Raw genomic sequence first — 26065 nt, forward strand, 5'->3', positions numbered from 1 at the left:
CGCAACTGCTGAAACCCGCACTGCCCGAAATTTCACCTCGCACATCGGGGTATTACATAAACCCCGCTGGCAGTTCATAAAGTGCCGTAAGTTGGATAAACTAGCGATGTCCAGAAATGAGCGTAAATACAAATTTCTTGAGTCGCCAGTGATTTACGGCACTTTAGAAACTGTTGGCGCCTAAGAAATATGTGATACCAAAACTGCGTAAAAACCGGTGCTGCCCCGCTGGCTTTTTGCGGGCGACACCGCATATGTAATCTTGCCCTAGAAGGGTAGCAGGGTAAGAAACAGGAGGTGAGGACTGCAAGGGTATTATTTATTATTATTATTATTATTATTATTATTATTATTATTATCGGTTATTTGTAGAGCGCCAACAGATTCCGCAGTGCTATAAACAAAGGGGGAGTACAACAAAACAATTATAGGGATCAAATGGGTAGAGGGCCCTGCCAAGAGTTGCACTGTTGTAGTCAGCTCTTAAGAAGGTGATCTACAAACAGCTGGACTCTTAGGCTTACATGCTAAGGGGGTTCAGGGGATAGCAATGGAGGAGAGGAACTGGTATTAGGAAAGGTTAGTGTAGGTTGTATGCATCCCTGAACAGTAGAGTCTTTAGGGAGCACTTGAAGCTTTTAAAACTAGAGAGTTCCACAAGATGGGAGCCAGTCTGGAGAAGTCCTGTAAACGGGAGTGTGATGAGGTGACAAGAGAGGAGGAGAGTAGGAGGTCATGAGCAGAGTGAAGGGGACGGGAGGGAGAGTATCTGGAGACAAGGTCTGAGATATAGGGGGGAGCAGTGCAGTTGAGGGCTTTGTATGTCAGAATGAGAATTTTGTGTTTGATCCTAGAGGCAAGAGGAAGCCAGTGAAGGGATTGGCAGAGAGGTGCAGCAGATGAAGAGCGACATGTAAGTTAGATGAGTCTGGCAGAGGCATTCATTATGGATTGTAAAGGAGCTAGGCAGCAGGTGGAGAGACCAGAGAGGACAGAGTTGCAGTAATCAAGGCGGGAAAGAATGAGAGAGTGGATTAAAATCTTAGTTGTGTCTTGTGTAAGGAAGTGTCTAATTTTAGAGATGTTTTTAAGGTGGAAGCGGCAGGCGTTAGCCAAGGACTGAATGTGAGGAGTGAAAGAAAGATCTGAGTCAAATGTGACCCCGAGACATCGGGCGCGAGGGGTAGGGGTAATGATGGAGTTGTCGACAGTTATAGAGAGATTGGGGGTGGAGAGTTTTGAGGAAGGGGGGGAAATAAGGAGCTCAGTTTTAGAGAGATTTAGCTTGAGGTAGTGAGAGGTCATCCAGTTAGAGATGTGAGAAAGACAGTTAGTGACACAGGTTAGCAAGGAAGGAGATAGGTCTGGTGCAGAGAAGTAGATTTGGGTGTCATCGGCATACAAATGATATTGTAAACGGTGGGACTTTATTAGGGAACCTAGTGATGACGTGTAGCTTGAGAAGAGAAGGGGACCGAGGACGGAGCCTTGCGGTAGGTATTCCGACAGAAAGTGGTGACGGGGCAGAGGAGGCCCCAGAGGGTGAAACTTATGTTAATACAGAGTTAGATGAGGGCAATTATTAGGTAAGTGGAACTCATTTGTTACTGAGTTAGGTGGTAGGGTTCTCTGAGCAAAAATGTATTACAGGGATAGTAAAGTCCAAATTAAACTTTCATGATTCAGATGGGGCATGCATATTTAAACAATTTTCTAGTTTACTTTTATCATTAAATTTTCTTTGTTCTGTTGGTATTCTTAGCTAAAAGCTAATCCTAGGTCGGCTTATATGCTAATTTCTAAGCCCTTGAAGGCCGTTTCTTATCTGAATGCATTTAACAGTTTTTCACAGCTAGAGGGTGTTAGTTCATGCATTTCATATAAATAACATTATGCTCACTGATGTGGAGTTATTTAAGAGTCAGAACTAATTGCCTGAAATGCAATTCTGTCAAAAAATTGGAGACAAGGTGGCAGTCTGCAGAAGCTTAGATACCAGGTAATAATAGAGGTATAAAGTATATTTCTATAACAGTGTTGGTTATGCAAAACTGGGGAATGGTAAAAAAAAAAAGAGATTATCTATCTTTTTAAACAATAACATTTTAGGTGGGTTTTTTTTACTATCCCTTTAAGGGAGCATTTAAAAGAAGACAGATAAGGGGAATGTCTGACAGTGTGAGGGAGAGTGTTCCAGAGGGTATGTGCCACACAAGAGGAGTCTTGCAGTCTAGCATTGGAAGAGGTGATACTTGAAGATGCAAGGAGCAGGTTATTGTAGAGGGCGGGTTGGAGTATATTTTTTGGTTAGTAAGAATAGATAGTGGGGAGAGTTTTTGCAGGTTAGGGTGAGAATGTTGAGCCAGTAAAGAACTCACAGAGATGGGCCACACATACAGAGTGACCAGAAAGATGGATTAGCCTGGCAGAGGCATTTAGGCTGTATTGAAGAGGGGAGAGGCCGGAGAAAGGGAAGTCCTTCCAGTGAGTAGGTTGTTGCAGTAGTTGAATCCAGAAATTACATGTGAGTGTATTATTTGCTTTATGGTGCCAGCGCTCAGAAAATGGGTGACTTTTGGAAACATTGTATAGGCGGTTGCGGCAGAATGAAGATAGCAATTGAATATGGAGAATGATGGACAGGTTGGAGTCAAGTGTAACTCTGCAGCAGCAGACTTTGAGTGATCGGGAGATAATGATACCATTAATGGCGACAGAAAAGTCAGAAATCGGAGTGAAGTTAGAGAGGGAAATTAGAAGGAGCTCAGCCTAGGACATGTTAGTCTTTAGGTGGTGAGAGGCCATCCAGGAAAAAATGCCAGATAAGCATTTTGCTGATGTGAGAAGTAACAGAGGGAGAGAGAGCAGAGGGGGAGAGGTAGATCTGGGTATCATCAGCATACAGGTGATATTGAAGCCATAGCTGTTGATAAGTTTAGCCAATGAAGAAGTATAAATGGAGAAGAGTAGAGGACCCAGGATAGAGCAGACAAAGGAATTGAAGAGGAGTAGTTGACAGCAAATGACACAGAAAAGGCCCTTTGAGAAATATAAGAGTGGATCCAAGAGAGAGCCGCATCACAGAGACCAAGAGAGCTGAGAGTGTGTAGGACATTGGGGTGGTCAACTGTGTCAAAGGCAGCTTTTAGCAGAGAGTAGATCATTAGTTACCTTGGTGAGGGTAGTTTCAGTTAGGTGTTGGGGCAGAAGCCGGATTGCAGGGGGTCAATCAAGGAGTTTGAAGACAGGAATAGGGTAAGGCGATTGTAAACTAGTAAACTAGTTTTTAAATGAGTTTTGATGTTATTGGAAGCAATGATATGGAGCAGTAGTTTAAAGAAGAATTTGGATCAAGGGAAGATGAAGTAGAGCAATGTCGAGCACACAAAACCTTTTCTGCTAAATATGTTTTACGGCAGACTTATAATATCAAGTTGTGCACACATTTTAGCTTAGTCCAGCACTAGCATTAGAATGCAACTTGTAATCTGGGCCTTGGAAGGGTTATAGATGTGAAGAAAATACATCTACAATACACATTTACAAAATAAATAAATAAAAATGTGTGATTTCCTGACTCTCTGTCTCACTATCGTAACTTGGTAAAATAAAGTATGTAATATTACATAGGAAATATCTCTAAACATGGGATGTTGTCAATGCTCCAACTCTCTGAGTTTTAAAATTAGCTTTATTTCATGAAGATGCATGCATTTAAATGTTAATGGACCTATAGTCATAAAAAAAAAAAAAAGTCCATGGAGTCCATGCATATTTGATACTAACTACATATTACTACATATTTACCATCATTGGACAATATAAAAGTTACATTTTATTAATAATAATAATAATAATAATAATAATAATAATATATATAATTATGGATATTGAGCATATATTTATAGACAGAAATAATGAGAGTGATTTTAGCACAACAGATAACACAAATGAATAAGGGGAAGATATAGGGGGTACAGAGAGTGAAGAGGAATAAGTGAAAGATGCAGGGGGTACAGAGAGTAGCAAATTAAAATGCATGAAGTAGAAAAAAATACATTAATCTGATATTTGTTAAAGTTAATTTGTTGTATAACTAAAGCAAAGTGCAGCAGTGACTGCTTTAATAAATTATTTTTCAATAACTGCCCTATGTTTTCTTAATATTTATATCTGTATATATATATATACATTAAGGAAACTTTGGCAGTTATTGAAAAATAATTTATTAAAGCAGTCACTGCTGCACTTTGCTTTAGTTATAAAACAAATTAACTTTAGCAAATATCAGATTAATATGGGGAAGACTCTGGGGCCTATCTATCAAGCTCCGAAAGGAGCTTGACAGGCCGTGTTTCTGGCGAGTTTTCAGACTCGCCAGAAACACCAGTTATAAAGCAGTGGTCTAAAGACCGCTGCTCCATAACCCTGTCCGCCTGCTCTGAGCAGGCGGACAGGAATTGCAACAAGTCAACCCGATCGAGTACGATCGGGTTGATCCGCGAGTCTGCAGGGGGGCGGCGTTGCACCAGCAGCTCTTGTGAGCTGCTGGTGCAATGCTGAATATGGAGAGCATATTGCTCTCCGCATTCAGCGATGTCTTGCGGACCTGATCTGCACTGTTGGATCAGGTCCGCAAGACATTTCTTAAATATGCCTCTATGGGCAAGATTACATATGCGGTGCAGGTTTCAATGCAACTGCTGAAACCCACGTCTCCCCTAAGTTCACTTCGCACATTGGATGAATCTCATATATACAGCGCCAGCAGTTCATATACTGCTGTAAGTCGGATAAACTGGCGATGTTCAGAATAGTGCGGAAATAGATATTTCTGGAGTCGCCAGTGACTTATGGCAGTTCATAAACTGCCTTTGCCTAAGTAAAAAACAAAAAAATGTTACTACATCGCTCGTAAAAGTTTAACTTGCCTCTCAAAAATAAACCCAACACGTTAAAACCCCTATATCCGTCATCCCCCCATATCGCAACTCATAATAAAAGTGATTAACCCCTAAACCGCCACCCCCCCCACAACACAATATACCTAATAAATCTATTAACCCCTAATCCGCCACCCCCACATTGCAACTAATAAATAATAGGGATTAACCCTTAAACCGCCATCCCTCACATCGCAAACTACCTAATAAATATATTAACCCCAATCCATCATCCCCCACATTGTAAAGTATCTAATTACACTATTAACCCCTAATCCGCCATCCCTCACATCGCAAAGTATTTAATTACACTATTAACGACTAAACCGTCAACCCCCACAATGCAATTTACATATTAACACTGTAAATCTCTAAACTGCCAACCCCCCATAACGCAATATACCTAATTAATCTATTAAACCCTAAACCTCCATCCCCCCATAATGCAAAGAACTAATCTTATCACTAAGCCCCCTAACCTAAAACCCCCTAAGTTAACCCCAATTACATAAAACACCCCCTAAAGCGATCAGCTCTTTGACCTAAATAAAGTACAAATTACCCCCTAAAAGTTAACCCCCCAAAAATAAAAAACCTAACTTAAAAAAACCTAAGCTACCCATTGCCCCTAAAGGGACTTTTGTATGGGCATTGCCCTAAAAATGTCATTCAGCTATTTTGCTGAGCATTAAAATAGGGGGCTTAGTGATTAGATTAATTATTTGCGTTGTGGGAAATTGTGGTTTATGGGTTAATTAGGTATATTGCATTGTTGGGGGTTGACGGTTTAGGGGTTAATAGTGTTAATAGGTAGATTGCGATGTGGGTGAATGGCGGATTAGGGGTTACTAACTTTATTATGCACTTTGCGATGTGGGGGTTGGTGGATTAGGGGTTAATACTTTTTATTTAGTTATTGTGCTGGGGGGGTGGCGGTTGACAGGTAGATATTGTGCATGCGTTAGGTGTTTGTTAAGACTTCCAGGGAGCTACGGTACTTATATATTCAGTGCAAGGCTTGCTGCGTCTGCCTATGTGTGGCGAGGTGAAAAGGGAGTAAAATGTCTCCATTTTTGTCGTGTAAGTCCTTGCGCTGAATATGTGATATTGACTTGCAACGCCGGTTCTATGTTAGTTTATGGGAGTAAAATAGCGTATGATGGTTGAAATATACGTGCCGCATTTTATGCAGCGCTGTATATGTGATATCAATATCTGACTAAAAACAGCCGACACCGGCTTTTGCAGGCAACGCCGTATATGTAATCTCGCCCTATGTCTTTCGTCTTTTTTTCAACTTCATACATTTTAATTTGTTACTCTCAGTACCACCTGTATCTTTCCTTAATTCCCCTTCACCCTCTGTACCCCCTATATCTTCCCCTCATTCATTTGTGTTATATATACTGTATATATAATTTTAACCATATTCAGCGTCAGTAGAGCAGCAATGTAAAAACAACAAAAACAAAAATCTGGATCCCAGGACCTGCATATCCAACTCAAAGATTATTCATTTTATAAAATGTCCATTTGTTACCGACCCCATCAATAATGTTATTTTTTAATATTGGAAACCTTTGCGTAATTTATTAAACTGAATTTTGACAGAAAAGCTTTCTAATTGACTTTCTAAGTGCTGTCTTCACATCTTTGTTTCTTAACGTGTAAATAAAGGGATTTAAAACTGGAATAATGACAGTGTATGTTAGAGCCAAGAATTTATCGTATTGACTGCCCTTAGGCCTGACATATACAACAATAGCAGTACAGTAGAATAGACTTGCTACTATGAGATGAGAAGAGCAGGTAGAGAAAGCTTTGTGTTTGCCTTTAGTACTTTTAATTGTAGAAATAGTGATAATAATATGGATGTAAAAGCCCATGATAATGCAAAATGGAACAACTGTGGCAAATACAGCTGTGGTACTTGTAACTATATTGCTGATGTAGGGGTTGGAACAAGCCACATTCTGTAATGGCGCCAGGTCACAAAAAAAATGGTTGACCTGCTTAAGACCACAGAATTCTAATCCAGCTGTGAAGATTGTGGGAATGGCAGCAATGACAAAACCAACAATCTATGGGAATATTGACAGCTGGATACAAAACTCTTGACTCATAAAGGCTGAATACCTCAGAGGATTGTTAATAGCCAAATCTCGATCAAAAACCATGACAGCAAGTAGGTAGCATTCAGTTACCCCAAGGGCATTAAAAGCATACAGCTGTATAAAGCAGCCATTGAATGATATTCTCTTGTCTGACACAATGAGATTGGCTAGGAGTTTTGGAATTGTGACCGACATAAACATAATTTCTAAAATTGAAAATGTACTTATAAAAAAATACATTGGAGTTTGAAGAGACTTGTCAGTCTTAACTAGAATAATGATAGTGAGATTCCCAGAGACACAAATAACGTAAGAAAATAAGATTAAAATAAACATTAATAACTCCAGCTGTTGAAGGTTAGAGAATCCCAGTAAAATGAATTCTTTCGCCAAGGTTTTATTACTGTCTTCCATTTTGTGAAAAAAAAATCTGTAAAAAAACAACAACATAGAGAATGATATATATCAAGCTGTGCTACTTACAAGGAAAAATATACAATTTATTATTAACAAACTATAGAATTGTCTTCTTAACAAATAATAGAATAATTTTGGGCTAGATTACAAATAGAGTGCTAAATTATCTTGCGCCCACAAATAGGCAAATGTTCCCTTTTACAGGAGCGTGATAATTAATCAGCCATTACAAGTGGCTGGTTATTGCTACCGCAAGCTTGCGGTATCGATTAGAGCTTATAGAACCAGAGATCAGATCTATATAGTTATATATATATATTTATGTTTTTTATGTTTTACAGTAGCTATATTAATTAATAATTATAATATTTTTTTTACAAAATTTTACATTTAGGGCTAAATTATGAGTGGAGTGTGCTTATATATTTGCGCTCCACTCAGTAATACCAGCACACGTAAATTTGCACTGGTATTGTAAGTGCAGCACAATGCAAACACAACCTCATGCTTACATTGCCCAGAAGCCTTGTGCTCACAAGAGCTCACTTCCATAGGCATCAATGGGAGCCTCGTTCTGATGCCAATAGACAGCAATAAATAAACATATATGAATATATACATATGTATTTATGTGTTTATATGTGCATATACACATATTAACACATAAATATATACTGTATGTATATAAGTTTATAAATATATATTTAAGGTGAAAACACAGTCCCCTATTGACCTTTTTTTTAGTGCCGTTTTTTTTTTCTAATACCTCACATCCCCTCACTTTAACCCTGTATAACTGCTTTGTGCAAAAAAAATACAAAAAAACAAAGATGTTCCTATGTTTATTTAATTATATTCTATTGTCCTCTCTATTTTGGGGGCAATTGGGACAACTTTTTTTTTTCATTAACCAGAGATCTGATTTCTGGTTAATGATTTCTAGCACAAAGTGAAACCGGGAGCTTGCTTTTACATTAACCAGCCACTTGTAATGGCTAATGATAAGATAATGCTCCACTTGTAATTTAGCCCTTAATATTTATATTACCTGCCTTAAGATAACTAATTCTTCTTGTGAGATGTGTTAGGTTTTAGTTCTTCAGCACTCTCATTCGAAGTCTATTGAGAGAATAAGATAGCGGTCGCGATATTTAAAGTCCTCTAGTTAGTGTAAGTTAATTTTAGCTCACAGGCAAAAGTTTTACTTTCAACTTGTCATAAGCTGTGTGCTCAAAATCTTTACTTCTGGTGGTATCGCTCGAGCGAAATCTCTAAATAGCATTCCACGTGTAATCTGGCCCTCTAATTATCATTTTCATGTCTGTTTTATATCACAGAAACCACACAAACACATTGAGCTCACTTCCATTGAGTTGTAATTCAGTTTGCATGCACTCGCAAACCGTTAAATATGCTGTTGCAAGCAATATCTTTTATCGACTCTTTCCAATGGCGCGTTATACCTCAATATCGGCAGCCGGACTTCGGCTGCCGAAAAGATCTTCGCGTCCCATAGAAAGTAATAGAAGCCGTTAATCAATAAATTATACCAGGTTTCCAATGAAAGCGCTAACCGTTAATACACTGTCGGAGGCTGTCGATACATTGAGACATATTACCCCCAGCTCAACTAGGTGTAAAGGAGGAAAAAGAGCTTTTTTGAGGCCTGTTTCTCGTTGAAATTGCAAATCCAAAAGAAATTATGAGTGTTTCAATGTACAAATAACATTATATATGCTACATTTATTGGTCCTATGTATAGGAATATTTGCACCCATGTTGTCATAGAAATATCAATATGTATGTACAGGGCCGCCACTAGAAATGTTGGAGCCCCTGACTTAACCATTGATCAGGCCCCCCCCCCCCCCCTTTGACATGTACAATTTTTGACCAAGTTACTAAAACGTATATGCACTTTTTTCTAAAGTGTCTATTTAAACTTGGAAATGTTGTAAAGGTAGTAACATACAAACATACAAACACACTCATACACTGAAACACACACTCACACGTAAGGATTCACATATAGACACTCTAGCAGACACGTAAAGGAACACACAAACGCACTCAGACACAGAAACTCAGCACTTGATTACATTTACCTGACAAGTAATGAGGTAGACTACAGTTTTGTAAAAAAAAAAAAAAAAAGGAGATTTAGAAAACAAAATATGGAGTTTTGATTATCTTTTTGTAAAGGAAGATGCCAACTAAATGATGACAACAGCATGCAGTGGCTGAAAGGAAGGGCCCTGAACTGCCTAAACAATAATTTAAAGGTTAAATGGTGGATTGGTGACTTCCGTAAAGGTCTCAAAGTCTGTAGAAAGATGTGAATAATCAGTAGTAAGGTCAAAATGTCCTAAAAAGGAACAGACAATGGACACACACACACACAAACTCAAACTTGCACATACACCCAAGGAAACACTGACAGAGACAGCCTCAGAAAACGCACAAAGACATACACACACAGAGAGACAACCACATAAAACACAGAAAGACATGCATACACACACCCTCACTGAGACATCCACTGAAAACACACAAAGACATACACACACCCTCACAGAGACACCCACAGAAAACACACACCCTCACAGAGACATCCACAGAAAACACAGACATACATATATACACCCTCACTGAGACATCCACTGAAAACACACAAAGACATACACACACCCTCACAGAGACACCCACAGAAAACACACACCCTCACAGAGACATCCACAGAAAACACAGACATACATACATACACACAAACACACGCACACACCCTCACACCCTCAAAGAGACATCCACAGAAAACAGACATATACACCCACCCTCACAGAGGCATCCAGAGAAAATACACAAAGGCAAACATACACACACCCTCGCAGAGACACCCATAGAAAAAGCTCAAAGACATATGCACACACCCTCACAGACATCCACAGAAAAAGCACAAAGACATACACACCCACCCTCACAGAGAGACCCACAGAAAAAAAATAGAGACATAAACCAAAGCAGTTAAATGCAGGATTTAGGCTTGTTGGTATGTAACAAAAGGGCACCTACCATTTGTGTATTGAGGAGGAAACATTTCTGCATGGTTTTAAATATAGAATTTCTACAGCATTGTCAAATAATCATAAATACAATGCTGCTAAAAAAAATTGTTTTTATGGACCCCTGGCCCCACCATACAACTACTACCACACGGAAGTTACAATCCGAAATTGCACAAAGAAATATAAAACATTTGCTAAGTAAATCCTACCTCCTCTGCAAATGAAAGTGATCTGCTGTCTGACTCAGGCACACACTGCACAAACAAAGTGCCAAGTCTGTCTCACACTGTGCATAGTGGTTTAGTGCACACTCAGAAATCCTCTCAAATGCTAATACTTTACTCCTTGTAATAACATTTCCCATGCTCAATTAGCATTCTGCTGTAGTACCCACTGGTGGCTGCCAAAATTTAAAAAATTTTAGTTCTTTGCCTCATGGGGCCCCCGCTGGCCCATTGGGCCCCTGACAGGAGTCACCCCTGTCACCCCCTGATGGCGGCCCTGTGTATGTACATATAAAAATATATGCAAGCACCACAATTATGGAGCGACCTCCCGCACACTTTCAAACCTTCCCCATGCCTAATATTCTTTAAGAGATCCCTCTCTACATATCTCAAAACAGAATGCACCTGTCATTGTTGATTATATATTTCCTACCTGTTCTATGTTAAATTTTTGGGCATACGTATTATTATTGGTTTTTTATTTTATTGTACCCATTGTATCAATGCAATGTTTTGTGTACCCAGGACATACTTGAAAACTATAGAAATCTCAATGTATCTTTCCTGGTAAAATATTATAAAAATAAATAAAATATCTACCTATTCAAAATGAAACCTTTGCCCAGGGATGCTATATATAATCTCAATACATATAGAAAAATAATTCAAAGGAAATAAGTTGTTTATCATGAAGATGAGTTTTATTATTACAGATTTACCCTCATTCAAATGTAATTTTCAATGTGAAAATCATATTTATTCAATACAAAACGATAACACATTAAAGTTATAATGTGTCATAGTACTAATATTTATAAAATATATGTAATGTCATGTCTGCTAAAGCAGATAATACATTTGCAATATTTAGACTATTAACCAAAATACATACGTGCTTAATATTACATACTTCAAGAGATATGAAGTATTGTCTTTAACATGGAATTATTGAAACAATTTAAAAGTGCATTGTGCATTGGTCCCAGGGAGAGTCTGTGTCTGTTCATATGATGTCAATTAAAATGTATTAATCACCTCTATATCATGGCAATCACATATATGTTGTGTATACATCAGTGCTTAAATATCATAAAGATACATTTATCTAATTATTCTAAATATTGAATAATAATCTTGACAAAAAGGAGTGCATTAGTCATGATAGGTATTAGTCATGATAGGTATATATTTCTGATATTACTTTCCACATAGGACTAGAATGAATGCAAGGTGTTTGGCCATATCAATAGGAAGGAATATTTACTTTTCAACTCTTCTATAACTGTATAAGCCTTATTAGCTTCATCTGAAGGAGCAAACAACATATGCTTGTGGAATATAAATCATAACATTTACACATGTCACGTTGACTAATGTTAGATAGCATATACTGTATACATTTCAGACACGTATCCCCAAGTATTCTTAAACGGCATAATATCCTCAATAAAAGGACACATACATTTATCAACAATGTACACCTGCATATTAATTGACATCATGTGAAATAAAAATGAATAAAGCTGTTAATGTTTTGAAAATAAACAGCTATTAAAACAATTTTGAAATATATTTTCTAATTTTGATTAGAAAAATATATGCATATTTATGAGATGGAAATCACACTTAAGAAAGTGCTTCATACAAAAAAATTAGATATTATATATCTGGAAATAATTTAAAAAGAAAAATACTTATTAATGCTTGCGGCGGGATTTGGCCTTTGGAGGAGAGGTACTTGGGATGGAAGTGTGGCGTCTTGGGCGACGCACACCAGCTGACTGGGAGGCTAAAACATGCGATTCCAGGGTCCTGCAGGAAGATAACGGAGGATGCGAGTGAGGAGGGAGTTTGCGGCCTATCTGCAAGCCTCTCCACTGCCTCTGCCAGGCGGACGAGTGAGGCATTATGTATGTCCATCTGGCTCTGTAGCCTCCAGAAATCATGCTGCTGCTGGAGCCTAGTAAGTCTAAGCTCCCTGTGAATGAGCCTCAGTAGAGCATCCTGCTGGGACTGTGCGGGGATATTGGATTCCATGGGGGGCACTTATGGCTGTATAGGTGTCTCCGGCACATATTCCTGGCTCTGTGTGAGGTTGTCGTCACTCAGTCTTGGGGACTGTGTGGGTGGCTCAATATCCAATTGAGGACAGACATTGGTCGGGGGTGGTGGTGATTGTTGTTGTGGTGGCAGCATTTGTTGTGCCATGGGAGGGTGCTGAATCTGTTGTTGAGGTGGCATATAGTACATATGCTGCGGTGGAGGATGCATCTGCTGATGCTGTGGTGATGAAGGAGGCATCTGCTGATGCTGTGGTGATGAAGGAGGCATCTGCTGATGCTGTGGTGATGAAGGAGGCATCTGCTGATGCTGTGGTGGTGGAGGATGCATCTGCTGATGCTGTGGTGGTGGAGGATGCATCTGATAATGCTGTGGTGGTGGAGGATGCATCTGATAATGCTGTGGTGGTGGAGGATGCATCTGATAATGATGTGGTGGTGGAGGATGCATCTGATAATGCTGTGGTGGTGGAGGCTGCATCTGATGATATGTCCTCCCAGATGAATATGGGGATGGGCCAGGAACATTTTCAACCTCATAGGCCAGTGGCTGTTGCTCATCTCCTTCAAGTATGCTGAGGTAGGAGTATCCAGCTTCAATAACACCCCCCTCCTCCTCCTCACTGAATTCCGGAACATCACTGGCCTCCGGTCTTGTTGAGGACTCATACTCATGTTCCGATTCTGAAAAATAAATTGTAATTATAAATTAATCTGATGAAACATCTAACATTTGAAAATCAAATATATAGATATAGTTTTATATATATATATATATATATATATATATATATATATATATATTATTTCTGTATAAACTTAAACATATTTAACCAGAGGTGTATATTTAAAGATTATGCCTCCAAGCGACTCTTTGTATTACACATAGTCCATATATATGATATAGATCAAAAGAATTTAAATCTATACCCTTGCTTGTTTGAGCAGATAGCCACTCCAGAAATCAGGATGAATATATCCACTACAACTATGTTAAGATGCAATTAAAGGGGCAATGAAGTACAAATTAAACTTTCATGATTCAGACAGAGCAATGCAAATTTAGTCAACTTTTTATATTTTACTCCTATTATCATATTTTCTTCCTTCTCTTGGTATCTTTATTTGAGAAGCAAGAATGTAAAGCTTAAGAGCCAGACAATTTTTGTTTCAGAACCTGGTTACTGTTGCTCTATTGGGTGGCTAAATGTAGCCACCAATCACGAGCGCTAGCCAGGGTTCTGAACCAAAAATGCAAAGTCCTCCATAGCTTACATTCCTACTTTTTCAAATAAAGATACCAAGAGAACAAAGGAAATATTGATAATAGTAGTACATTAGAAAAGTTGCTTAAAATTGCTGCTCTATCTGAATCATGAAATAAAAACATTGGGTTTACTATCACTTTAAGTTAATGTGCAAATCAGACTTTGAACCATTACTTGTACTAATCCTACCTAGTTATGTTTTCCACTGATGCTTGAACACAATTGATTACTAAACATATATAATATATGAACATTCTATATTCTGTATTACACATGTGTATGATTACATTTATAATTTTAAAAAACAAAGCCGATATACTATTTCTGATGTTAACATATATTGTTAGAAATAAAACATTTATTACATATGATATTTAATATTCACCTTCATGGACCTCTTCAGCTGGCACTGATGTGTCCATTGTCCCCTTACATCCTAGGGACAGATTCATCTGAGATGACATTGGCCAGCATCTCCTCCATGACTTGAGGTGAATTCTCTTGCTAGGACCACCACCTGTCCCACATGCATATTTGGACTGCTGTGCCAGCTTCGCTTTGGTTTCCCTCCTGCAGTCATGATAGCGGTGTTTAATGCTGGCAGTCGAACGATTACGTCCTAAGCAGCTGACTGCCACTCGAATCTTCATCCCACAGCTTATTTCCGGGAACACCTGCCTCAGGTTAGGGTTCTCCAGCTGAGGTGCCCTCTCCAAGTAGGGACTCAACAAGTGCCTCCTTCTCCTCCTCAGGAGTACCTCTCCTCTCTAAAGCCTGCCCTTCACACCTGAAGGGCCAGCAGACACAGACTCTCCCTTCTGTGACTGGGGACCAGCCCTCTCTACCTCCTCTGTCCCTGCAGGCTGTGACAGTCTACCACCAGCCCCACCCCCACTTGCCACAGTCTGCCCCACTCTCCCTCTTCTTTGTGTTCCTAATTGAGGCTGACTCTCCTCCTCAACTCCTCCCACCTCCACTCCTCTTCCACCCTCTCTCCTTCCTCCTCTGCCAGGGTTTGAGGAAGGACAAATCCTCCACCCAAACCTCGGCCCCTAGTCCTGCCCATACTACTCCCTACTTCCCCCTCCCCCTCCCTCTATCCACCCCTCCACTGCCCTCCCCCTAGCCACCCTCTTCCCAACTCCACTAGGCCTATCCATCCCTTTCTTCTTCCTCCCTAACTCTAACCTAGTACTAAAGTCCCTAGCTTACCTAACTACACTAATTCACCTAACTAAACCCTAAATTAAATATCCCCAAAAACTAACTACCTACCTATCTAGACCCTAACTATCTCTATTCTATAATCCCTCAAAATAAAAATAAAATTTGGGGGTGGAAATAAACAAAGGGATGTAAATGAAAAAGGGATGTGGCTAAATATAAAAAAAAAAGGATTATAACAAAATTAAAGAAAAATAATAAGGGATACAAATGAAGAAAGGGGATGGGCTATATAGGTGAAAATGATAATAAAAATATGGGATGTTTAAAAAAAGGATGGCCAAAATGTATAAATGAAAAAAAGTAAAATAAAGTTTATATAGTGGGTAAGGGGAAGGGGTAGTTAAAGGGGAGATGGGAAGTGGGATAAGGGGGCTTAATGAAAGGAGTAAAAAAGGAAGATGGGGATATGGGGGGGGGGGTTAATAAAAATAAAAAAGATGTGAATGGGTTTGTATCAAATAAAAGTGTGTGTTGTGTTTGTGTGGTATAAACTAATGTGTGTTAATTAACTAATGTATGGATGTGTGTGTGTTTGTGTATATAAGCTAATGTGTGTTACTAATGTATGGATGTGTGTGTGTGTTTCCTAATATTATATGAGGCCTACAATAAGAAATATATGAAAAATAAAATATCAAACTCTCCACTAACTCTCAAACAACTCTCAAAACCACCAAACTCCCCACCGGCGCAACTAGCTCCCCGTGTCTTTCTCTCTACAGGCGATCACAGGTAAGGGAAGCGCAGGGCGCAAACCATTATTCTTATAGACAGAGGTCGAGTTACCATGGCAAATCGCACTTGTATTATGGCGCGCTTTTCGTTCGAATCCGACATCGGGTTGGCATCGCAAACTTACGTACGGCCGAAAAGAGCGACTGAGTGCAACACAGCTAATCTTTTCAATGGAAACCTTGTACTAAAATGGAGTCGTAAATTACTTTTAGCTGTCGGCCGCTTCGGTAGTCATTACGGCTCCATTTTTAACGACTCAATGGAAGCAAGTTCAAACAAGGGGCTGGCCATTGGTGTTTCAGGCCATTCTATATGCATATTTATCAAAGTCTGGCGGACCTTATCCGACACTGCGGATCAGGTCCGCCAGACCTCGCTGAATACGGAGAGCAGTACGCTCTCCGTATTCAGCATTGCACCAGCAGCTCACAAGAGCTGCTGGTGCAACACCGCCCCCTGCAGACTCGTGGCCAATAGGCCACCAGCAGGGGGTGTCAATCAACCCGATCGTACTCGATCGGGCTGAATTGCGACGAGGTCTGTCCGCCTGCTCAGAGCAGGGTTATGGAGCAGTGGTCTTTAGACTGCTGCTTCATAACTGGTGTTTCTGGTGAGCCTGCAGGCACGCCAGAAACACGGGTCTTCAAGCTCTATCTGGAGTTTGATAGATAGGCCCCATAGTCAGGATTTTCATGTAATCTTGTTCAAGCATGCAGAATTCCTAGAATCTCTAATGCCCTTGTGAAGTATTTTCTGTCACATTTGAGCTGAGCCTAACTATTTAAAAGTAGATTTTTTTATAAAGGTGTTTTTTTCTTTTCATTTTAATCCTTTAACTACTGAGCAATTTCCACCCCCTGCGCTGAGCTGTTTTGAAGTTTAAGGCGCTGTTCAGTTTTAAGTCTTACCATAGGTCATTTTTTAGTGAGAAGCCCACACAAATTATATTTAGTTTTTTTCAGCAGACTCAAAAGATTCAAACTATGCCATTATTTTATGTATTATAAAATAACAAGTTAAGTATTATACAAGCAAAATGTTGGAAACGTTGCCAATTTTTACTAAAATCTTTATACATATTATGTAAACAACAGTGTGTATATTTCCCATAAAATAAATGAAAAAAAGGCCTTTTGTTTAACTATTACAAGACTATATAGATCATACAGACCCCCCTTTCTGTTTTGTTTTTGTTTATACCTTTTTGAAAATTGTGCTTAAGGTTTTCTAGGGCTTAACGACCAACGACGTATAGGGTACGTCCTACAAAAAAAGGTCCTTAACAACCAAGGACGTACCCTGTATGTTGTTAGTCTTTCATGATCGCTTCCAGCCGCTTTCATAATATTGCAGTGATGCTTTCGGGGGAATTAATTGAGGGCATCCTGCAATAACATTTGTTATACAGTCGTTCAGAGAGAGCACTCCGTGGCCCTCTCTGTATCGGCCATCGATGCCCGTGATTGTTGGTGGGTGGGAGGCCTATTGCTGGGACGGGGCGGCTGGTGGGCGGCCATCGATGAAGGAACTGTGTCGGAGGGGGGCGGGATCATGTGAGGGGCCATCGGGGGGTGCGCTCGCGTGCACGGGGATAGGGGCGGGCGCGTGTATGGGGCAGGAGCAGGGAAGCATTTACAATCAGCTTGTGCCATAATTGCACAAGGCTGATTGTAAATAATTTCAGTAATAAACCTTTACAATTTGAAAAAAGTGAACATTTTTTTTTATTTGGATCGCATTTGGCGGTGAAATAGTGGAATGAAATATACCAAAATGGGCCTAGATCAATCCTTTGGGTTGTCTACTATCACTGCACTAAAGATAAAATTAAGCCTACAAGCTCCCTAATTAACCCCTTCACTGCTGGGCATAATACACGTGTGGTTGCGCAGCGGCATTTTAGGCTTCCTTCTAATCTCCAAAAATCAATGCCAAGACCATATATGTCTGCTATTATGAACAAAGGGGATCCCAGATAAGCTTTTACAACCATTTGTGCCATAATTGCACAAGCTGTTTGTAAATAATTTCAGTGGAGTAACCTACAATTTTGAAAAATGGAACTTTTTTTATTTTAATTATTTGATCGCATTTGGCGGTGGAAATAGTGGCATGAAAATATACCAATAATGGCCTACATCAATACTTATGGGTTGTCCTACTACACTACACTAAAGCATAAAATTAAGCCTACAAGCTCCCTACAAGCTCCCTAATTAACCCCTTCACTACTGGGCATAATACACGTGTTGGCTGCCAGCAGCAATTAGTGGCCTTCTAATTACCAAAATCAACGCCAATGCCATATATGTCCTGCTATTTCTGAACAAAGGGGGATCCCAAGAAGCATCTACAACCATTTGTGCCATAATTGCAGAAGCAGTTTGTAAATAATTTCAGTGAGGAAACCTAAAATTTTGGAACATAAAAAAAACATTTTTTTATCGCTTTTGGCGGTGAAATGTTGGCATGAAATATACCGAATAGGGCCTAGATTAATACTTTTGGGTTGTCTTCTACACAACATAAAGCTAAAATTAAGCCTGCAAGCTCCCTATATGCTCCCTAATTAACCCCTTCACTGCTGAGCATAATACTCATGTGGGTGCGCAGTGGCATTTAGCGGCCTTCTATATTGCCAAAAAGCAATGCCAAAGACATAAAGTTCTGCTATTTCTGAACAAAGAGGATCCCAGAGAAGCATTTACAACCATTTGTGCCATAATTGCACAAGTTGTTTGTAAATAATTTCAGTGAGAAACCTAAAGTTTGTGAAAAAAAATTTTGGAAAATGAAAGATTTTTTTTATTTGATCGCATTTGGCGGTGAAATGGTGGCATGAAATATACAAAAAAAGGGGCCTATATTAATACTTTGGGGATGTCTTCTAAAAGAAAATAGAAAATATAATACATGTCAAGGGAAATTCAGGGATTCCCTGATAGATTACCACTGTACCAATGTAACTATCGATAATTTTGAAAAAAAAGTGTTTTGGAAAAGATGCTACTTGTATTTATGGACCTATAACTTGCAAAAAAGCAAAGACATGTATCTTTAGAAAGACAATATAACGGTGAGAAAAACAGTAATATAATATGTGTGGGTACAGTAAATGAGTAAGAGGGAAATTACAGCTAAACACAAACACAGCAGAAATGTAAATATAGCCCTGGTCCCAAACGGTCAGAAAAATGGAAGAGTGCTGTGGTCCTTAAAGGGGTTAAAGGTTTGAATACATACCCCCCCCCCATAGAGCTCCCTTAAACCTCTACAGCACCCAGGGCTCTTATGGCTTTCCAGGGCCTGGTGATGTTATTACGCATGGATGTGGTAACGTCACTGTCATCCCTGGATTCACCCAGTGATACATGACCTCTAGACAATCAGGGATGTGGGGTGTAAGTGCATCGGGGGCCACAATGTTCTGAAAGCTACTAACAGGAGGCCAACATATGTTGTCATTAACACTAAAAAGCATTGTGTAGAACAATGACTATGGGACCGGTTTATCATATGTTGGGCGGATCATGTCCGCCCAACTCGCTTAATGCCGACAGCATACGCTATCGGCATTTAACATTGCACAAGCAGTTCTGGTAAACTGCTTGTGCAATGCAACCCCTTGCAGATTTGTAGCCAATCGGACGCTAGCTGTGGGTGTCAATCAACCGATCGTATTGGATCGAGCTGATTGCTGTTCACCACCTGAGAGTCGGCGGACCAGTTAAGGTCTTCTTAACTGCTGTTTCTGGCATACCTGAAAGCTTCGCACAACAACAGATGCATTGGGGCAGATTGACTGCTTGGTAAAATCGGCCCCTATGTGTCATGAGCTCCATTTATGATAATGTGACAAAGGGTGGTTACAAATCTCTTTGAATTCTGAGATTTTTTAGTTGTCACATGTTGATAAAAGTTTTTTTGTTTTTTTTTCAGCAAGGTATTTAATAAATGAGTTTTACTGTATCTAGGCCAAATCTTGATTTTTCTTTGACACAATATATGTTAGATTGCAGATATATTCTATGTATGTCTTCTATTTTATTTCCATGCATTATAATAGAGATTTCCTTGAGACAAAAAATAAAAAATTAATTAGATTATTTAATTGAGTTCAGTTTTAAGCAGATTGTGGTCCTTATTACCCTAATTTAACCAAAACTTTGTTATGTGCAGATTCTAGTTAGCTCTTAATCTAAATTCTTAGGCACAAAAACATAATTTTATAAGTATAACTACTCATGAAGCACATTTGTAAAATAAATAAATAAATCAGTGCATGTATACATACATAAAATAAAATAACAATAACATAATATTAGTTATTTATTGTTTAGCTATTAATTTTACCAAATTAAGATGGAATGGGATTTGCAATTATAAAGCCGTATATATTTTACAATAATATATTGAAAATAGATACAACTATATATTTATATATTTACCTATACAACAATGGTAAGAATCACGTTCTGATGGAATTGTGGAATGACTAAACAGAATGCAATTCTGCTAATTCCGTCTGTTAAGGACCTGTAAAACATTTTTTAGGTGTTAAACCTTCTGCACTTCAATGGGGCGTCAGATTCCGAACAAACATCTGGGTTTGGTTCATTTGAAATTGATAAACCCTCAATTTTATGTACATGCACCTGCAAGTAAAACAATTAAATAATAATAATATAGTATATAGACAGTTGTTACTCCTTATATCCTCAGTAAAAAACAAACAAACTAACATTTGGAAACATACAAACTTATATTTTGAGATTCATCCGATGTTCATGTATTATTGGACAATTATAATTGTAACCTATATACATGTTTTGATATGGGGATTTTTCTTTATATATTTTTGTATAATATATATTGAAGGGTTAAAAAAACAAGCCCATTATTGGCTAGATTATGATTTGGCGCGCTAACTGTTCCTTGAGCAAAAATGAATTTAATGTGGTTCAGGATAGCTCTGTTAACTGTTACGTGAGACTAAAAAAGTTGAACAAAACACATCAAAAAATGCATTTTAAAAGTACAGTTACACTCATAATAACACCATCTAAAAATAATTATTAAATAAAAATAATTGCATGAAAAACAGTTATAAGGACTCAAGGATAATGAAGGTCTCGTATTAGAAAAAAAAAGGCAGGCAAAGGGCTTTAACATTAGAGAAATATACATATACATAGTCTAATATGTCATAGGCCTAGATTTAGAGTTTGCGGTAGCCGTGAAAACCAGCGTTTAGAGGCTCCTAACGCTGGTAGTTTTAGGCTACCGCCGGTATTTGGAGTCAGTCAGGAAAGGTCTAACGCTCACTTTTCTGCCGCGACTTTTCCATACCGCAGATCCCCTTACGTAAATTACGTATCCTAGTCTTTTCAATGGGATCTTTCTAACTCCGGTATTTAGAGTCGTGGCTGAAGTGAGCGTTAGGATATCTAACGGACAAAACTCCAGCCGCAGAAAAAAGTCAGGAGTTAAGAGCTTTTTGGGCTAACGCCGGTTCATAAGGCTCTTAAACTACTGTACTCTAAAGTAAACTAACACCCATAAACTACCTATGCTATCCCCATAAACCGAGGCCCCCCACATCGCCGCCACTCTATATTAAATTTTTTTAACCACTAATCTGCCGACCGCCACCTATGTTAAATTATGGTACCCCTAATCTGCTGCCCCTAACACCAGCCGGACCCCTGTATTATATAATTAACCCCTAATCTGCCCCCCCACAACGTCGCCGCCAACTACCTACACTAATTAACCCCTAATCTGCCGACCGCAAAGCGCTGCTACTTAAGTTTATCCTTATGTACCCGTAATCTGCTGCCCCCTAACACCGCCGACCCCTATATTATATTTATAACCCCTAATCTGCCCCCCGCAACGTCGCCTCCACCTGCCTACACTTATTACCTCCCTAATCTGCGAGCGGACCGCAGCCGCTACTATTCATAATGTTATTAACCCCTAATCCGCCTCACTAACCCTTTAATAAATAGTATTAACCCCTATCTGCCCTCCCTAACATCGCCGACACCTTAACTTCAATTATTAACCTCCTAATCTGCCGACCAAAGCTCACCGCTTTTCTAATAATGTATAAACCCCTAAAGCTAAGTCTAACCCTAACACTAACACCCCCCTAAATTAAATATAATTTAAATCTAACGAAATTAATTAACTCTTATTAAATAAATTATTCCTATTTAAAAGCTAAATACTTACCTGTAAATTAATCCTAATATAGCTACAATATAAATTATAATTACATTGTAGCTATTTTAGGATTAATATATTATTTTACAGCAACTTTGTAATTATTTTAACCAGGTACAATAGCTAATTAAATAGTTAAGAACTATTTAGATAGTTCCCTAGTTAAAATAATACAAAATTACCTGTAAAATAAATCCTTACCTAAGTTACAATTAAACCTAACACTATACTATCATTAATTAATTAAATAAAATACCTAGAATTACCTACAATTAAACCTAACACTACACTATCAATAAATAATTAAATACAATATGTACAAATAACTACAATGAAATTAAACTAACTAAAGTACAAAAAATAAAAAAGAACTAAGTTACAAAAAAATAAAAAAATATTTACAAACATAAGAAAAATATTACAACAATTTTAAAATAATTACACCTACTCTAAGCCCCCTAATAAAATAACAAAGCCCCCAAAATAAAAAATGCCCTACCCTAATTCTAAATTACTAAAGTTCAAAGCTCTTTTACCTTACCAGCCCTGAACAGGGCCCTTTGCGGGGCATGCCCCAAGAAGTTCAGCTCTTTTGCCTGTAAAAAAAACATACAATACCCCCCCCCAACATTACAACCCACCACCCACATACCCCTAATCTAACCCAAACCCCCCTTAAATAAACCTAACACTAAGCCCCTGAAGATCTTCCTACCTTATCTTCACCATACCAGGTTCACCGATTCGGTCCAGAAGAGCTCCTCCGATTGTCCCTGATCCAAGCCCAAGCGGGGGCTGAAGAGGTCCATGATCCGGATGAAGTCTTCATCCAAGCGGGAGCTGAAGAGGTCCATGATCCGGATGAAGTCTTCTATCAACGGCATCTTCAATCTTCTTTCTTCGGGAAGCCATCATCTTCCATCCGACGCGGAACATCCTCGTCTCCCGACGCCTACTAGCCGAATGACGGGTCCTTTAAATGACGTCATCCAAGATGGCGTCCCTCGAATTCCGATTGGCTGCTAGGATTCTATCAGCCAATCGGAATTAAGGTAGGAAAATTCTGATTGGCTGATGGAATCAGCTAATCAGAATCAAGTTCAATCCGATTTTCCGATCCGATCAGCCAATCAGATTGAGCTCGCATTCTATTGGCTGATCGGAACAGCCAATAGAATGCGAGCTCAATCTGATATATATATATGTGTGTGTGTGTGTGTGTGTGTGTGTGTGTGTGCATTGGAACACTTAGCAGTTAAGGAGCTAAAAGCATGAAAAATCATATTTATGAAATATTTATATTTAATAAATAAATAAATGTTTAAATAGATATATACAGTGGGGCAAAAAAGTATTTAGTCAGCCACCAATTGTGCAAGTTCTCCCACTTAAGAAGATAAGAGAGGCTGTAATTTTCATCATAGGTATACCTAAACTATGAGAGACAAAATGTGGAAACAAATCCAGACAATCACATTGTCTGATTGGAAAGAATTTATTTGCAAATTATGGTGGAAAATAAGTATTTGGTCAATACTTTGTTATATATCCTTTGTTGCAATGACAGAGGTCAAACGTTTTTCTGTAAGTCTTCACAAGGTTGTCACACACTGTTGCTGGTATGTTGGCCCATTCCTGCATGCAGATCTCCTCTAGAGCAGCAATGTTTTGGGGCTGTCGCTGGCAACACAGACTTTCAACTCCCTCCAAAGGTTTTCTATGGGGTTGTAGGATCTGGAGACTGGCTAGGCCACTCCAGGACCTTGAAATGCTTCTTACAAAGCCACTCCTTCATTGCCCAGGTGGTGTGTTTGGGATCATTGTCATGCTGAAAGACCCAGCCACGGTTTCATCTTCAATGCCCTTGCTGATGGAAGGAGGTTTGCACTCAAAATCTCACGATACATGGCCCCATTCATTCTTTCATGTAACAGTAGGATAGGTGTTCTTTGGTGGCAACTCAGCATTTTCTCTCCTCCAAACACGACGAGTTGTGTTTCTACCAAACAGTTCTACTTTGGTTTCATCTGACCATATGCATTCTCCCAATCCGCTTCTGGATCATCCAAATGCTCTATAGTCATACTTCAGATGGGCCCGACATGTACTGGCTTAAGGCAGGGGGACACGTCGGTCACTGCAGGATCTGAGTCCCTGGCGGCGTAGTGTGTTACTGATGGTAGCCTTTGTTACGTTGGTCCCAGCTCTCTGCAGGTCATTTACTAGGTCCCCCCTGTGTGGTTCTGGGGATGTTTGCTCACCGTTCTTGTGATCATTTGACCCGATGGGTGAGATCTTGCGTGGAGCCCCAGATCGAGGGAGATTATCAGTGGTTTTTGTATGTCTTTTCCATTTTCTAATTATTGCTCCCACAGGTTGATGTTCTTCACACCAAGCTGCTTGCCTAATTGCAGATTCAGTCCTTCCCAGCCTGGTGCAGGTCTACAATTTTGTTTCTGGTGTCCTTTGACAGCTCTTTGGTCTTCACCCATAGTGGAGTTTGGAGTGTGACTGTTTGAGGTTGTTGGACAGGGTGTCTTTTATACTGATAACAAGTTCAAACAGGTGCAATTAATACAGGTAATGTGGAGGACAGAGGAGCCTCTTAAAGAAGAAGATACAGGTCTGTGATAGGCCAGAAATCTTGTTTGTTTGTAGGTGACCAAATACTTATTTTCCACCATTATATGCAAAAAAATTCTTTCCAAATCAGACAATGTGATTGTCTATATATATATATATATATATATATATATATATATATATATATAAAATAAATAGAAAATAGTCCTGTTATGTGAAGAACATTGGAATGTGAAATTGTTTGTAATGTTTAATGAATTACTGACCAATATCTAAAAATTATCTTAAAAACGGGGCCACTTTAATTCATTAAAATTTAGAAAGATGCTTCATTTTTAAAATATTTACCATTGAGAGATGGTACACTAAAAACACATAAAATAGGGGGGACGCCAAAGGCTGAATTATGCAAACAGGAAAACAAATATTAACCTATAGGGGTCAATTTAGTATAGTACGATGTAGTGTATCATGTCCGCATGCTCATTCAAAAATGGCCAACAGCATAAGCTGTCGGCGTTTATCATTGCACCAGCCAGTTCTTGTGAACTGCTGGTGCAATACTTGCCCCCTGCAGATTTGCAGCAATCAGGACGCTAGCAGGGGTTCAATCAACCCGATCTCGTATTTGATTGGGTTGTTTTCTGTCCGCCACCCCAGAGCAGGCGGACAGGTTATGGAGCAGCTTTATAAATTGACCCCATAGTCTCAATAAGCCTCAATAAACCTATGAGTTAATGAACTGTGGATAGATTATAGGTTTATTGAGACTTATTAAGACAATAGGTTCCTGTTTGCATTCTTCAGCCTTTGTCGCTCCTATTTTATGTGTTTTTAGTTTACTATTTATCCTCAGATCCATTTAGGGGATCTGGTATAGTGAGCTTGTATGTTTAACCAGACGCAGTCCACTACATTGAGAGATGGTAAACATACCGCAGTTCCTCTGCCTGCATCTCCTACTTTCTTTAGCAGGTTGAAGATGAATCCAGCTTCCTACAATTGTTGCTTGCCCCAGGAGCTGGATGCCAGATGGGGCACGCAACAATTGGTGTGATTGTATTAAAATAAAACCACTGACCCCAGTGTAACACATTTGCTAAATATTATCTTATCCTACAATTTCTCTGCCAAGGTATACAAACATACATTTGTGTTTATCAAAAGGAAAAAAAAATGCCACTGAGAATATGTGGCAGCA

At 39.0% G+C, this 26065-nt stretch overlaps 1 pseudogene; it reads right to left on the reverse strand.

Annotated features, from left to right (window-relative positions):
- Positions 1-6535: 6535 nt before the first annotated feature.
- On the reverse strand, positions 6536-7471 carry LOC128666032 (olfactory receptor 5V1-like; annotated as a pseudogene).
- Positions 7472-26065: the final 18594 nt, after the last annotated feature.

Source organism: Bombina bombina, chromosome 1 (genome assembly GCF_027579735.1).
Source record: "Bombina bombina isolate aBomBom1 chromosome 1, aBomBom1.pri, whole genome shotgun sequence".
Lineage (NCBI taxonomy): Eukaryota > Metazoa > Chordata > Amphibia > Anura > Bombinatoridae > Bombina > Bombina bombina.